Here is a 15,435-nt window from a genome sequence, read left to right on the forward strand (position 1 = left end):
AAGGCTGACATGATTCTAGCAAATTTGCCAGTCCGCTGTCTGTTGAACCAAGTCATTTACAAATTGCTAGGATTGCTGGGATCTGAGGAAAAAATCCAGGCTGTGACTTTGTTGGCTAATGGCTAATGGTGAAAACGTGGAGGAAGTGCATTTTGCTCTGTCCTGAGACAAAGGAGAGTCCAGGAAGTTGAATTTGCAACTATGGCAACGATATTGGCTAACAAACTAACAGATCGACAGGCGGGTACAGGCTAGTAAAGGAATTGCAGCTTGATATTTGAAATCCAGGATGAGTAACCGCATGACACATGCGCAGATGGAAATTGAGAAATTGACTAAGACGCAAATTTAGAGAAACAGATACATTTGGAGCGAATTTTACATATTAATTTGGTTATTTTTGAAATATGTTGGGTGATGAGTATTTTGAGACATTTGCTAACAAGGTTTTTGTTTGTTTGAGGACATTTTAAATGAGTTTCAGAAATTCCGAGGAAAGGTGGGGGCTACAAAAAAAAAAGTCCCGTTACGTTGAGTTTTACAAAGGTGATCCCAGAGGGTGTAATTCTGCATAATTATGTGAGTATTAATGGTGAAAGATGTGTCCGTTTAGATGAATTCGAAGTTTGGTGGTTTACGAATGTATGATTAACATTCGTTCTAATTCCTAGCCAAACAGGGAGGTAGAAGCCTTTCAGACCAGAACTTGTATTTACGAGTGGAAAATCTGTGGTGTGTGATGGTATCCATAAAAATGCAGAAATTAGACCCCTGGTTCATGAATTAGTTCTAATTGGATTGGAAAAGTTATACTTTAGCAAAATTAAGTGAATAGATGGTAAACGACAACCATCTGTGTTGTTTAAAAAAAAAAAAAAAAAAAGGTTGAGAGTTTTTGCTTTGTTCCAGAGCGCGCTGTTTGATTCGAGTTTGAAATGCGCGCTTGTTTATTTGAGTTGATTCACTAACAAAGAGTAATTGAGATAGCTGGTAAATATAGGAATATTCAAAGGTGTATACATTACATTCTTTGATAAAACTTTTGAGGAGTTAAAGAATAAGGTTTTGTTTTACGGGTTTATGTTAAATTGTGAATTTAAAGGTTTAAACGAAAATGGGAGAGTTTCTATTTTCTTTTGTCTTAAGGGCATTGTTTGATTGATGTGATTGCGAGTCGTAGCGTAATTCTAGCATGAATTACTTATTCTAAGAGCAGTTTTAAGTGTGCGAACATGAATTTAATGAAACAAGAGAACGTTTTGTGGATGTGAAGAGATGATTGGTTTAAACACTTTGATGTTCTGAAAAGGGAACTATGCATATGCTTTGAAGAGGTATATGGGCAAACGTTTTAAATCAGAATACTAAAATCTAGAGGGTTTTTAAGAGTTTTGATAAAGGTATTAGATGTAATGTGGTTGTGAAATAAGAGAAAATGATTGCAATGTACTTTTGTTTGGAGTTTGACTGAAATTTGAGTTTAAGTTTTCTTTGAGAGTTTTATCAGGGTATGTTACAATGTTTTGGGATAAACAGTTAGGCTGTGATGAGGTTGTTTCATCATGCTATTGGTTCATAAAGAGGGTTATTATAACTTGGTTTTGAAATAATTTGGGAAGACTCATTAAGTCTGATAAATTGTGGTTATGATGGTTTGTGCTAAGTAGCTTGTTCTGGACTGCAGCCAAAGCAAGTTATGAAGTTCTACCTATCTAACCTATATAGAAATATAGATGGGGTATAAGTTTGGCTAATGGTTACATTAAGAACATTTTATGGTCTATGTTTCATTTTGGAATCATACAGACTAAATTCTGGTTTAGGGTAGTGATGCTAGTTTTCTACATGTCTTGGAAAAAGAGAGATTTGATTTGGTGAATTTACAGATTTTTTTTTTAAAGGGAATCTGAAATATAAAGGTATTCAAGGGTAGTTAACCCTTTGACGCGTACGAACACACCGGTGTGTTGAGTCCTGGCTGGTCCCTGGAGCGTACCAACACACCGGTGTGTTGGAACGCGTCCTTTAGAATGTCCAGTTTGGCTTATTACGTAACAATAAACTCTTCAGCATTAGCCTACGCGTATGTTATAAACATGAATCTCAATTTACTGTATATTTTGAGAAAGTTTACCTTTATTATCCATAAGAAAACGTTCAAACAATTTAGTTTAGCTAATGTTAGCTAACAGCTAACCAAAAATAACTCACGCTTTACTCACGCCACCTAGTAAACCATAATATTATCCGTTTTCCTTGACTTGGCTATCGCTTTCAACAGATTTTACTATTGTACAACCAACCAGAGATCGAAATAATAGATATACGTTCACAAATATGCATCTAAAACATCTGACATTCGTCTGTCTTTCGTCTCGTTTTGAGCTACTAGAGGCCATCTTTGATTTTTTTGTCTTCCGGCAACAAATATGACCCTTGATGATGTACCCCTTGACCCCGTACACCTCAGTATTTTCTCGTGACCATTTGACACCCACAATGCAGAGTACTGATCAAAACAAAAAACATGGCAGCCTACATTATCGTCATTAGCCAAGTTAGCTTCTCGAAAGCTACACTACGATAATATATCATATCAATTCACTGTGGATTCACCTGTGTGAATATTTAAAAATCGGAACAGTAATGACAGTACTAAGTTATTTTAATAAATATTTTAATAAGTTAAAAATCCCACACCAACACGTTTCTTAATTTTTAACACGTATCCTTTTACTCATTTCAGGTAGCTAATTACATGTCCAGGAAAGGGTACAATCTCGTCATTGTCACGTTACATATCAATGAATATCATTAGCACACAGCTATAAAAAATATCACATCAAAATGATTTAAAACCTTGACACTGTGTACGGGTAGGCAAAGCTTCCGTCAACATATCGGCAAAAAGGTACAGCATGTTTGAGTTGTGTGATGTACTGGCTATGTTTAGGACATGATCCTTTACACAGGATCCACTATGGACATCCAGGATCATGAAGGGCTTGGGATTTCTGGATCTGTTGTCATGACAAGTCAACTGGTATTTATTGTCATCATATACTTACAGTACACAATGAAACAAAACAACGTTCTTCCAGGACCTAGACATAACCTAGACAACTACAACAACTGTGTGGAATTAGGTCAATAAAATTGGTCCAATAAGACAAGATGAAATTTGTGACAAATGCCTCAAAACACCAAGAAGTGGGGATACTGTGAATGTAAACAAGTAAGCTAGTGCAAGGGAAACTGAATGTAAACATAACATACTAATACCATAATACATGGACATCAGTTATTGAGGTAGCAGCAATATGCAAAAATATTGAGTTTGATGATGTACAGGAGCGTGTGGGGTGCATGGGTTTGTCCACAATGCGTGTGGGTTTGGGGATGCAGCATTTGGTATAGATGTTTGTGAGGGAGGGCAGAGAGATCCTGACTATCTTCTCAGCTGTCCTCACTGTCCTCTGCAGGCCGTGATGCAGCTCCTTGGGATGCTCTCTACAGTCCCTCTATGCAATGTGGTGAGGGTGTGGGATGGGAGATGGGCTTTCAGCCTTTGCAAAAAAATAAACATGCTGCTGGTACATCAAGGAATTAGGTGTTTGACGGTCTCGTTGATGTTCAGCAAGGAATGGTCACTTTGTGCTGACCGTACTTGCTCGACACCTGAGAGAAGGCCATGTACTATACGTGGACAATTTGTACAGCAGTGCTGTCATGTTCTGTTTCTTGGAACGGGGCCTGTGCGGGCCAACATTCACCTGTAAAATTATAGGGAGATGTTCAAGAAATAGAAAACGGTCAACAGCAGGCAATCAAGTGGTATGACAAGTGGTGCGTTTCATTACAGTATGAAACATTACAGTCATACATTGCCGTCTTGTCATTTCAATAGGTTGTTAGATTGAATAAGCATAAAGTCTGGTTTATTCTACATGTCGTCCATCAACTAGCCCTAGCCCAGATTTTCCAAACAAATTACACTTGCCTCTCATTTTTGCTTGAACTGTGGCCTGACAATAAATGAGGAATACATTTTCTATCAACACGGAAATTAATGACAGTAGATGGTAGCAAGAGATCACAAAACATAGCCATCAATATAGAATGGATGTCTGAATTATTGTGTTTGCTTTAATTGGACTAAACATGGCAAGTTAGTAATCGCTAGTTACCTGAATAATACCCTTTACTACGAGCTAGCTAGCAAAAACATCAGATAGTGGAAAACAACCACAGGTCATGCTTTCGTCTCAATATCATGCCACAGGTATGTGTATATTTTGTGGGTATAAATAATCTACTCACCAGAAAAGTTTCCCAGATAAATTGAAGCCAACCAAAAAGGTTTGAAGGTATCCAAGCAGCATGAGCTTGCTTGATCGCCTTTCGCCGAGGTGTCTGGGAGTCATGTTCCAGTCTCGCCTACAGTATAGCTCAATTTGGTTGACGATCAACAGTTGCTGCTAATTTACTTGGCTATGTTACGTAGTTTGTGTAGTAGGATTATAACAAAGTAATGCAAGTGCATCTAGTCAGTCTAGCGTATTACTAGGATTGTAATGTATCGTTTTGTTTTCGTTTAGCTGGCTTCCATCCAGTAACTTATTTTGTGAACACTGGCTGCGTTGCCAACTCAGAAGGTTTACGAGATGGAAGCCAGCTAGAGAAAACAAAACGATGAATAGAAATCAAATTAGACTGACTGGATGTATCCAAATTATTTTGTATTCGTTATAATCCGACCACACAAACAACGTAACATAGCCTAGTAAATTAGCAACAGCTAACTTGTTGATTGACTCTTTACTACACTACGAGCTAGCTAGTTTGGCAAAAACATCACCTCGTGAAATACAACAGTTCATGCTTTCATCTCAGTATCGTGCAAACTATATGGGTGGTATAATTTGAGTTATACAAATACTTCAGTCACCAGAATAATAGCCAAAATATCTACTTTGAAGGTTTCCGCCAGTCCCCTGAAGTGGAAGAAATACGTAATGAGAAGGTGGATAAACAAAACAACCAATGAATGGAGTATTCGTCACTAATACGGGGTGCAAACTAGGTCAATGGAAAATGCGAACCGATAAATACTTAAATTGTATAGCAATTCGATTTTAATGCGTCATAATCAATTTCTGGAACGTTGAGATTGATCCAAACTCACGCGCATAAAAAACTCACTCTGGGGGTCCAGTCAAGGAATTTAGAACCTACGTGTGAAAGGGTTAAATACATCTTTGGTGTTACATATGATTTTGGGAAAGGTATGGAAACAGGAAGTTTCTTATTTTCACTTATAGAACAACTTGCTGTATGCAAATGTGGAATTCACTCTAACAATGATGATTATTCCACAGGGAAAATGCTAGTGCTGATACTAGCTGGAGCAGTTTCTAGATTGCCTGCATGCATTGATGAACTAACTAGAATATGTTTTTGATACGTATGTTTACAGGAAGTGATGAGATGATGTTGCTATGTCCGGATGAGCCTAACTTGACAAATTTGGGCTTACAGGACTCTTTTGAGAAAATTGTTGTGTGACCTTGATACAACATTTGTTACAGATTCTTTAAGGGAAGCGCAGGCTTCTTAGAGAGGAAGAGGTGACGTTTAGGAATTTATGACTGACTGATGACTGACTGATCCAAACAGAGAGTGACTATGGGGGTTTTATGGTTTTATGAATTTAGCTTCAGTAGTTTGGATTTGTGATAGGACTGTGAGGGTTTGATATGATATTGCTGAGTTGAAAGTATTGGACTGTATTTAACCCAGAGTGAGAATTTTGTTTTTGTTTGAGTATATTTGATAAGAATTACAGAATACAGAGGACAGATGGAGAGAGGAATGGTGGAATGGAGATTCGAACTTGGACTAATCCACAAGAAAATGCGTTTTGGAAAAAGGAAGGATATGAGAATAAAAATGGAGGTTGTATGGTCTGCATAAAACATTTATCTTGAGATTTTGCTAAGTTAACACATGGAAAGATCATGCCTCTACAGTTTGTGTGATATCAAGAATGCATTATTTTAGCATACAAGAGGATTTGTAATGGATGCATAGTCATTTTGTTAGTTCTTCATATGTGGGACAAGTATTATGAGAAAAGGAATTTAAACACGATAAGCTTCACAGTTAAGGTTATAGAAACTATTTGAGTATTGATAGATGGATTTTGTAGAGTTACATTTTTGGAGAAGTGATACTGTTTAATGATTGTTGATGGTTGTTGGATGGGAAGAAGTTTTAGACTTCTCAGGGGCTCAGTGGTCAAGTTTTATTATTCTTCGATTAGATTTTTCTTTGAGGATATGTAATGATAATGGGTCACACTTGTTTATGGAAGTTATTTTGGTGTTGATAGGATTCAACATTGTGTTAATCACTTCAGTTGAATGAGAGAACAGAATTTTGAAGACTAAGTCAGACGACAAGAAGTCAGTTACCTTTAACTGACCTCTGTGAGAATGTGCTTGTTTATCACTGTGCAACCTTTTGGAGTCTACTTTGTGTGAGATTCACAGGCAGGTGAAGGAGGCTATTCCTATGACTGGACCGCTGCATGATTTGATACCAGGATGACTGGATCGTGGTGAAGGACCTGAAACGCCTGGTAAAACCCAAGGTGGACGGGGCCATACCAGATTCTCCTGACGACTAATCCGGCGGTTAAGATCGGAGGGAAGAGCAACGTGGATACACGCTAACCATTGTAAGCGTGCACCTTGTCTGGAGACGGAAACAGAGGATACGCGTTCTGCGTAGTACCAAGGAAATTTCCGAGCTGTACGCAAAGTGCAGTGTCGTTGAAAGTTGCCCTGAGCAATTTGATCGTCGTTTGCAATCGGTTCGACTAGACTACACCGCCTGAAAGAAGTTTGCCTGCAGCCAACTGAAGATGGTCACTACGGATGCATAATCATGGCATCCGTTCCGACAACCTGGACTTTGTGGTGTACGGGGTACGATGGGTTTTGTCTTGGGAATGGCATTTCTTATGTTAATGTTTGAATTTTATTTTTCTTGATTAACTGTTTGGGTTTATGGTATTGTAAAAAAAAAAATATAAAAAAAGAGTGGAATTGTGGTGGAAATTTGGAATACAGTTATAATGTGTGTGTTTTATATATGAGGAATGTGTTTTAATGGAAGTCTAAAGTTGGTTAACCCTTGTGTTATCTTCGGGTCGTTCTGACCCATCAGTCATTGTGACCCACCGTCGTATTGCGACAACTTTACCGCATACAAAAACAAAGTGAAGCATTTTCTTTTAACCGTTGGGCTGTCTCAGACCCCCCACATTGCGAAGGTTAAAAGAAAATTATTTTTATTTGTTTTTGTATTGGGTAAAATTGGGTAAACACAACGATGGTTCGTTATGAACCTTTGGGTCATGTGACCCGAAGGCAGCACGAAGGTTAAGAAGCTTGATACAGTGAAAGTTGATTCAACTCATTTGGTAGCGATGCCACCTGTAGTTTTATAACACCTAACTAGGAGACGTGAAGTCTAGGGACGGGAAGTCTGGGTGACCTGGGAGAGTTCTTGTCACCTGGGGAGGAAGAGACAGCTGGGAACTGGAGAGGCAAGGGAGCCGGTGCTCTGCAAACAAATACAAATAAAAACAAATGCAAACAAACACCACCGCCTTTTGTTTTGCCAGAGAGCACAGGGTCACGATCCGCTCTCAGCAGTTTGAAACCTGCTAGCTGTAGCGCAGAGTCTGGGATCAGTTCACTCAGCCATGTCTCCGTAAAGCACAAAACGGAAGATGAATGGAGGTCTCTGTTTTTCCACACCAGTAGCTGAAGTTCATCCAGTTTGTTGCTCAGTGAACGCAAGTTGGAGAGAAATATCCCCGGTAACGCTGTGCGTGCCCCACGCCGACGGAGTCGCACCGGCTCCCTTGCCTCTCCAGTTCCCAGCTGTCTCTTCCTCCCCAGGTGACAAGAACTCTCCCAGGTCACCCAGACTTCCCGTCCCTAGAGTTCACGTCTCCTAGTTAGGTGTTATAAAACTACAGGTGGCATCGCTACCAAATGAGTTGAATCAACTTTCACTGTACTCAGAGAGACTAAAACACCAATTCTCTGCAAACGACTCTGCTTCTGTCTGGAGAGGGCTTAGGCAGATTACCAACTACAAGCCCAGAGCCCCCCACTCCACTAACGACTCCCGCCTGGCCAACGACCTGAATGAGTTCTACTGCAGATTTGAAAGACAATTGGACAGTCCTGAACTACCCCTTCCCACCCAGGAGGCCTCCCACCTCCCCCCCTCTACAGTGACGACTCTCTCCATTGAGGAGGGTGAAGTTAACAGACTTTTCAAGAGGCAGAATCCCCGCAAAGCAGCTGGGCCGGACTCTGTCTCTCCAGCCACCCTCAAGCACTGCGCTGACCAGCTGTCTCCGGTGTTTACCTACATCTTTAACACCTCCCTTGAGACATTCCATGTGCCAGCCTGTCTCAAGTCCTCCACCATCATCCCTGTGCCCAAAAAGCCAAGGCCAACAGGACATAATGACTACAGACCCGTCGCCCTGACCTCTGTGGTAATGAAGTCTTTCGAGCGCCTGGTGCTGGCACACCTTAAATCCATCACTGACCCTCTACTGGACCCCCTGCAGTTTGCCTACAGAGCCAACAGGTCTGTGGACGATGCAGTTAACATGGCCCTCCACTTCACCCTACAGCACCTGGACTCCCCAGCATCCTATGCCAGGATCCTGTTTGTGGACTTCAGCTCTGCCTTCAATACCATCATCCCCGCCCTGCTTCAGGACAGGCTCTCCCAGCTGAACGTGCCTGATTCCACCTGCAGGTGGATCACAGACTTCCTGTCTGACAGGAAGCAGTGCGTTAAGCTGGGAACACAAGTCTCTGACTCCCGGTCCATCAGCACCGGATCACCTCAGGGCTGCGTCCTTTCTCCTCTGCTCTTCTCCCTGTACACCAACAGTTGCACCTCCAGTCATCCGTCCGTCAAACTCCTGAAGTTTGCGGACGACACCACCCTTATTGGGCTCATCTCTGGTGGAGACAAGTCTGATTATAGGTGGGAAGCGGCCAACCTGGTGACCTGGTGCAGCCAGAACAACTTAGAGCTCAATGCTCTTAAGACAGTGGAGATGGTTGTGGACTTCAGGAGGAACACAGCCCCACTCACCCCCATCACCCTGTGTGACTCCCCAGTCAACACTGTGGAGTCCTTCCGCTTCCTGGGCACTATCCTCTCCCAGGACCTCAAGTGGGAACTGAACATCAGCTCCCTCATCAAGAAAGCACAACAGAGGATGTACTTCCTTCGGCAGCTGAAGAAGTTCAACCTGCCAAAGACAATGATGATGCACTTCTACTCAGCCATCATTGAGTCCATCCTCACCTCCTCCATCACCGTCTGGTACGCTGCTGCCACTGCCAAGGACAAGAGCAGACTGCAGCGTATCATCCGCACTGCTGAGAAGGTGATTGGCTGCAATCTGCCTACCCTCGAGGACCTGCACACCTCGAGGACCCTGAGGCGAGCGAGGAAGATTGTGGCCGACTCCTCCCACCCTGGACACTCCCTGTTTCAGTCACTCCCCTCCGGCAGAAGGCTGCGGTCCATCAGGACCAATACCTCACGCCACAAAAACAGTTTCTTCCCTTCCGCTGTTGGCCTCTTCAACAAGGCCAAGGGACCACACTGACTCTAATGACTTCTTGCTTAAAACACACTGCTTTTTGCACTGCATTACAAAATGGTATCTTGTACGTTTGTATTTTTTGTAATATTTGTATTTTTGTATTTTTATATTGTAATTTACGGCAACTTATATTTTATTTTATTGTATATTTAATTCTATTCTAATCCCACTTAGTACTGCTAGTTTATGTACCCTTAGTATAGATAGTCCACATTTAAATTTTAGGTATATGTTTATTGTATGCACCTTCCTGCCAAAGCAAATTCCTTGTCTGTGCAAACTTTCATGGCGAATAAATCCCATTCTGATTCTGATTCTGATCAAGCTGCTCTGGCCCTTCCTGTTGCATGGGTGGTGTTAATTAAATACTTGTTTGAAGATGCCCACACAAAGGACAGTTGACCATTTGACTGATCAACTTCTGTGGCTTTACTATCTACTGGTTTGGGGAGAGATGCCACATCAAAGAACTGTGGGACACTTGGTATGGAGTCAAACTGTCACTGAGCAGTGCTGACCAATCACAGAGACCGCCATATTGATGGATTGACCATCAGAAGAACCATTTGTTCTAAGCTTATATAAGGCAGGGTTTTAGGGTTGTTCTTCATCACTCTTGCGAACGACCTGTGGCTAGCACCTCCTTCGTTATGACTGATCACAAAGTACTTTGTTAATTCTAAATTTGTACAAGCAAAATAAATGTATTGAAACCGCCATCTCTTGACTATTCAAATCTACACAGTGCCACTAGAATTCTGCCATTACAGTCGCCCCATGATGGAAGGAGTGGAAGGGGGCATTTCTTCAGACCCTGGTGGCAGCAGCTCGGAATCCCAAGCATATGTATGTTTCAAGTATGTGACTATCTATGTGGTCTATGTGACCATGTTCATTCAACAATTATTTATGAATATTGTAGGAGTGAAATGTATTACTGTTCTCTGCAGTAACAGGAAATACAGTGGTGTTGCTGCCACCACCCATTGTTGTCCCACTGTGCCATACAGAGGTAACAGTGAAACTAATAGTCATACGCCACTATGTATGCCATATGTGGTTGCTGAATATTGATCAAATATGCCATTTACTTTCTCAAGTGGAGGTCCTAGATGATCAGGAAACTGTGTCTGCCTGCTCAGAGAGCATTTTGGGGGTACACTTTTGAGTTTTATTTACCACTTGCAACACAGATGGTGAGAGTGTGTGAACGTGTGGCTGTGATTGAAGTGTCTGTAATGACTTGCTAATGGTGGTGGTCTGAACATGAGACACAAGTCCTTACAATGCTCATTTCAAATATGACTCAATTGATTAAATTGCGGTGTTAAAGGAACGTCTTCCTCCCCCTGAGCCTATAGGCCTCCACTTCAAGGCCAAGACAAAGACACAAATTATAAGCAATGAACCTTGAAACACAGTAGTCAAATGGACACCTTCAACTTTCTCCAAGTGTGCCTGGCAAAGGGACAATGTTCTTTGTTTCAGGTTGGAGCAGACAATGTGAGGCCCTGTATAAAAGAACCCTGCAGCTCGATATAGAGTATAAGAGGCTTTTAATAAAAAAAAAACAAGGCTGGCGTTTCTGTGTTCCTAGGGAAGGGAGAACACATAAGGATGTATTTGTTAAACTTTGTTCTACGTTTTGGTCTTTTTATACCTTTTTGTGGCTTTTTTTGTTGTGCATTTTGAGTCTTTTGTTGGGGTTTTCACCATTTCTTTCAATGTCCTATGTATTCTTTTTGAAAAATGCTATAAAAGTGAATGAAACATCCAAATTCAATGAAAGTAGTGAAATTATCATTTATTTAACTTGTGAAGAGCATTGTATGGTACCATACACATTGTTCTTTTTGGTTTGAAATGTTTTGGTTGAAAGAAACACACATTTCTGATATGGAAATGATTAGAAAAAGGCTCAAAGCAACCCAAGGACAACAGAATGGGTTAAGGGGAGACACCCCAGGGATAACATATCAACATGAAACCTCCCCAGTTGATAACTAATATTAGGTCAAATATTGTTTTCATTACTAGTTTCCTGTAAATGTATGTTTAAATGAGCAAATGATGCATTAAGTTGTAAAATATGATATAATTTGCATACATTTCCAGAACGGAAATCAGAACATTGCATGAAGACAGAATGAAAATCCTTGTTTCATTTTGTCAAGATATTAGAGTCCAAAGTTTTTACAAAGGGCACTTTGGATATCTCTTTTTCATCACTCCATTAATCAGAATATGGTGGTAACAGCCATTGAAGAAAATCCTTTGCAAATTGCGCGGCAGACCGTGTTCTTGCTCAGGTTCTCCGCATCACCCACACTATAAAAGTAGGTAGCGAAATAACGAAACGCTATATATAGTGGGACTGTGAGCGCACGGCTTCAATGTGTCGCATTGGCAACATACGGCTCAAAAAGCTGGCAAAGATACGTAATTCCCTCTGCTGAGAATCTATATCTTTCATAAAGATACTCATGAGGGAATGCAAAAGGGTTTTGTCGGTCTCTAAATGTTCTTGCTCTTCTGAGCGCACCTCTCACTATCCGCGCACCAAGCTCCACAGGATCTTCTATGAACGGTGACGGCATTATCCTCAAGAATGAGTTAGTGGGCGGGGCTTTTATACCGTTTGATCTCTGATCTCCAACTTAACCTGCTCCCGACCAGGTTAGCCGTTCAGCATGTGTTACCATGGCGACCGACCCCGGTAACAAGTGATCCACCGTCGTAGTACAGAAAACCCTGGGTTGAACCTGAAGTTACCTCGCTAACGGCAAATCTTGATTCGTAGTACAGGCCCCTGGTCAAGACGGGTGTATCTCTTGAGACAAAACAGACGACACAAGACGACGACAAGTTTCTCGTGAGCACGAGAAAGTTTCTCGTGAGCACGAGGAAGTATCTCGTGCGCACCAGATTTCTTTCTTTTTTTTCATGTCCCTTTAGGGGCTCTGTACAAATCTGATACACTTAAACGAAAAAATGCAGCAACATTAAATTTAGATTTACTATAATTCTAATTTATTTTTACTACAAATAGGTACGGTACAAAACTTTCTGCATCACTATTAGTATCCTCATCTGCCTCCTCAGCAACGAGACACCAGAGAAGACGCCTACTAATTAATAAACTGCAAATGTTTACTCCTCGACAGGTCTGCAAACGCCTTTGAAAACCGAGATTTGTTAAAACGTTTGTTACATTTTTTTACAAACAAATCGTTTTAACAAATCGAGGCGACAAAGCGTTTGCTGACCTGTCGAAGAGTAAACATTTGGTTTCTTATAAACTACAACAATACGTCGGAAGATCCCAAATCAAACACGGCAAATCTGGAGCAGACGCCTTGTTGTCAGAGCAATCATCTGCACTTGCACGTAAAAACATTTCTTATATACTAGTGTAATAATTGGACCAATACGCTGTTCCTATTGGTCCAGAAGACGGTCTCAAAAGTTAATAAATCCGTTTATATACCTCCTGAAAGACCTAGCAACAAGCGGTTGCCTTAGAGATGTAGCCATTGACCTTAACAACGTGGCATCTGCTCGGCAACAAAGTAGCCTAAATTGCCTAAAAAAAAACTAAAACTACCAAATATGGTTTTTGCACAGGTCCGCAAACTCCCCGCAATCGCTTCCCGTTTTAAAGAAGTATCTGAAGCAGACAGAAGACGAATTGTTGATATGTTGCCTTGGAGATGTAGTGACGTCACCAGTGCAATTGCAGCTGATTGCTCTGACAACATGGCGTCTGCTCCAGATTCGACCTGTTTGATTTGTGATCTTCCCACGTATTGTTGTAGTATATAAGAAACCAAATGTTTACTCCTCGACAGGTCAGCAAACGCTTTGTCGCCTCGATTTGTTAAAACGATTTGTTTGTAAAAAAAATTAACAAACGTTTTAACAAATCTCGGTTTTCAAAGGCGTTTGCAGACCTGTCGAGGAGTAAACATTTTCTGTTTATTTACCTCTGCGAACTTTCAGGAGGTATACAAACGGATTTATTAACTTTTGAGAACGTCTTCTGGGCCAATAGGAACAACGTATTGGTCCAATTATAATACTAGTATGTAATAAACTGCTTTGCGCAATTCCTGTGTTGTTCTTAATCACAAATTAAATAATAATAATAATAAAAGCTGCCCTCGTGTACACACCGCCCTCATAGAAACATGTAATTCAAGAAAAGCTGTAGCATTTAATTGAAGAAATACAGTATAAGACATTATTTGTGTAAAAAATCTGAGATAAAATTACTTAAATGCTTCGGTAAAAAGGCAGGTTTTAAGCTGTCTTTTAAAAATGTCTAGCGTGTTTGCTTCCCTAATATTTATGGGTAATTTGTTCCATAGTTTTGGGGCGTAATTGACAAAGGCCGAATCACCAATCTTTTTATGACTGCTTCTGGTGACCTCTAATAGGCCTGCATTTGATGATCGCAGTGTTCTAGCTGGTGTGTAGTTTATAAGGGAGTTAGCAATGTAGCTAGGTCCTTGTCCGTGTAGAGCTTTGTATGTGAGGAAAAGGACCTTAAAGTCAATTCTGAAGGTAACAGGGAGCCAGTGTAAAGTAGCTAGGACAGGACTAATGTGTTCTCTCCTTTTAGGTTTGGTTAATAATCTAGCTGCAGAATTTTGAATGAGCTGTAGTCTTTCAGTAGTTTTCTTGGGAAGACCAGTGAAAAGTGCGTTACAGTAGTCCAGCCGGCTGGATATAAAAGCATGAATTAACTTCTCTGCATCATTTTGGTTTATGAATGGTCGTACCTTTGCTATATACCTCAGGTGAAAGAAAGCTGTTGTGGTCACTTTATTAATGTGAGTTAATTCAAATCTGAGTCGACCAAGAGCATATCGACCAAACAATCGACTAGTCGACTGAGTGGGGACAGCCCTAATTATTTGCGTATTTGTGTGTGTGCGCACGCAAATCTCCCTGTGCATGTAGATGTTACAGATTTAGATGTCATAGAACTCACATGGCAATTATTCATTGGTTTAGTCCTAGTGTTTGTCTGTGTTGGCTTTGTTAAACAAACACTTTAAAATGAAGATATACAAAACACAGACTGGATTAGAGTAGCTAGCTGTCAGTGGCTAACATACTGTACCAGATATGCTCTGTAAGGCACAGTGCCTTGAGCAATGATGTTCTTGCCCCCTTTTCCACACATGGATTTGAGCACGTAAACACATGTTGATTGTGTGTGTGTGTTAGCTTGGTTTAGCTAATGGAAGACAGACAGACAAACCTACAGAAACACACAGATACAAGGACACACACTCTTGGAAAAGAATGTGAGGTGTCTGCCTCCTTGCGAGTGTCAACATGCTGATGCACACATTGAAAAGAAAAAAGACAAAACTGCATGCCTCTATCTTGCTCTTTCTCTCTGCCTCTCCTCATGTGAGTCATCACTCCCTACTTCTAATTTGTTATTTGTACTAACTTTCTCTTTCAAAGTTAGAGAACACACCAACACTCTTACCCTCCCTTTTTCTGTCTATATCTCTGTGTCTCTCTCTCCCTCATCTCTTCTTTCCCTTTAGGCTAATGCAACAGACAATCAATCGAGTAAAACATACCCAATTGTCTCTTTAAGAATACATATAACAACCATGAGTTTTAGTTAACAAGTAGTCTTTTCAAAGACAAAGGACATTTTTGTGGAAAACAAAGAATTTCAACATGCTGGCATGAACAAT

General features: G+C 40.8%; 1 protein-coding gene across 1 annotated transcript in view; it reads right to left on the bottom strand.

Moving 5' to 3' along the window:
* nudt9 (nudix (nucleoside diphosphate linked moiety X)-type motif 9) overlaps nt 1–12,829 on the bottom strand; it is a 241,099-nt gene extending 228,270 nt beyond the window's left edge. The window contains exon 1 of the mRNA XM_062453796.1: nt 12,825–12,829. The gene's annotated coding sequence lies outside the window, so the exon portion shown is untranslated. The remainder of the gene's footprint in view (nt 1–12,824) is intronic.
* Between the last annotated feature and the right edge of the window lie 2,606 nt (nt 12,830–15,435).

The sequence above is a fragment of the Osmerus eperlanus genome, chromosome 2 (genome assembly GCF_963692335.1).
Source record: "Osmerus eperlanus chromosome 2, fOsmEpe2.1, whole genome shotgun sequence".
NCBI classification, from domain to species: Eukaryota; Metazoa; Chordata; class Actinopteri; order Osmeriformes; family Osmeridae; genus Osmerus; species Osmerus eperlanus.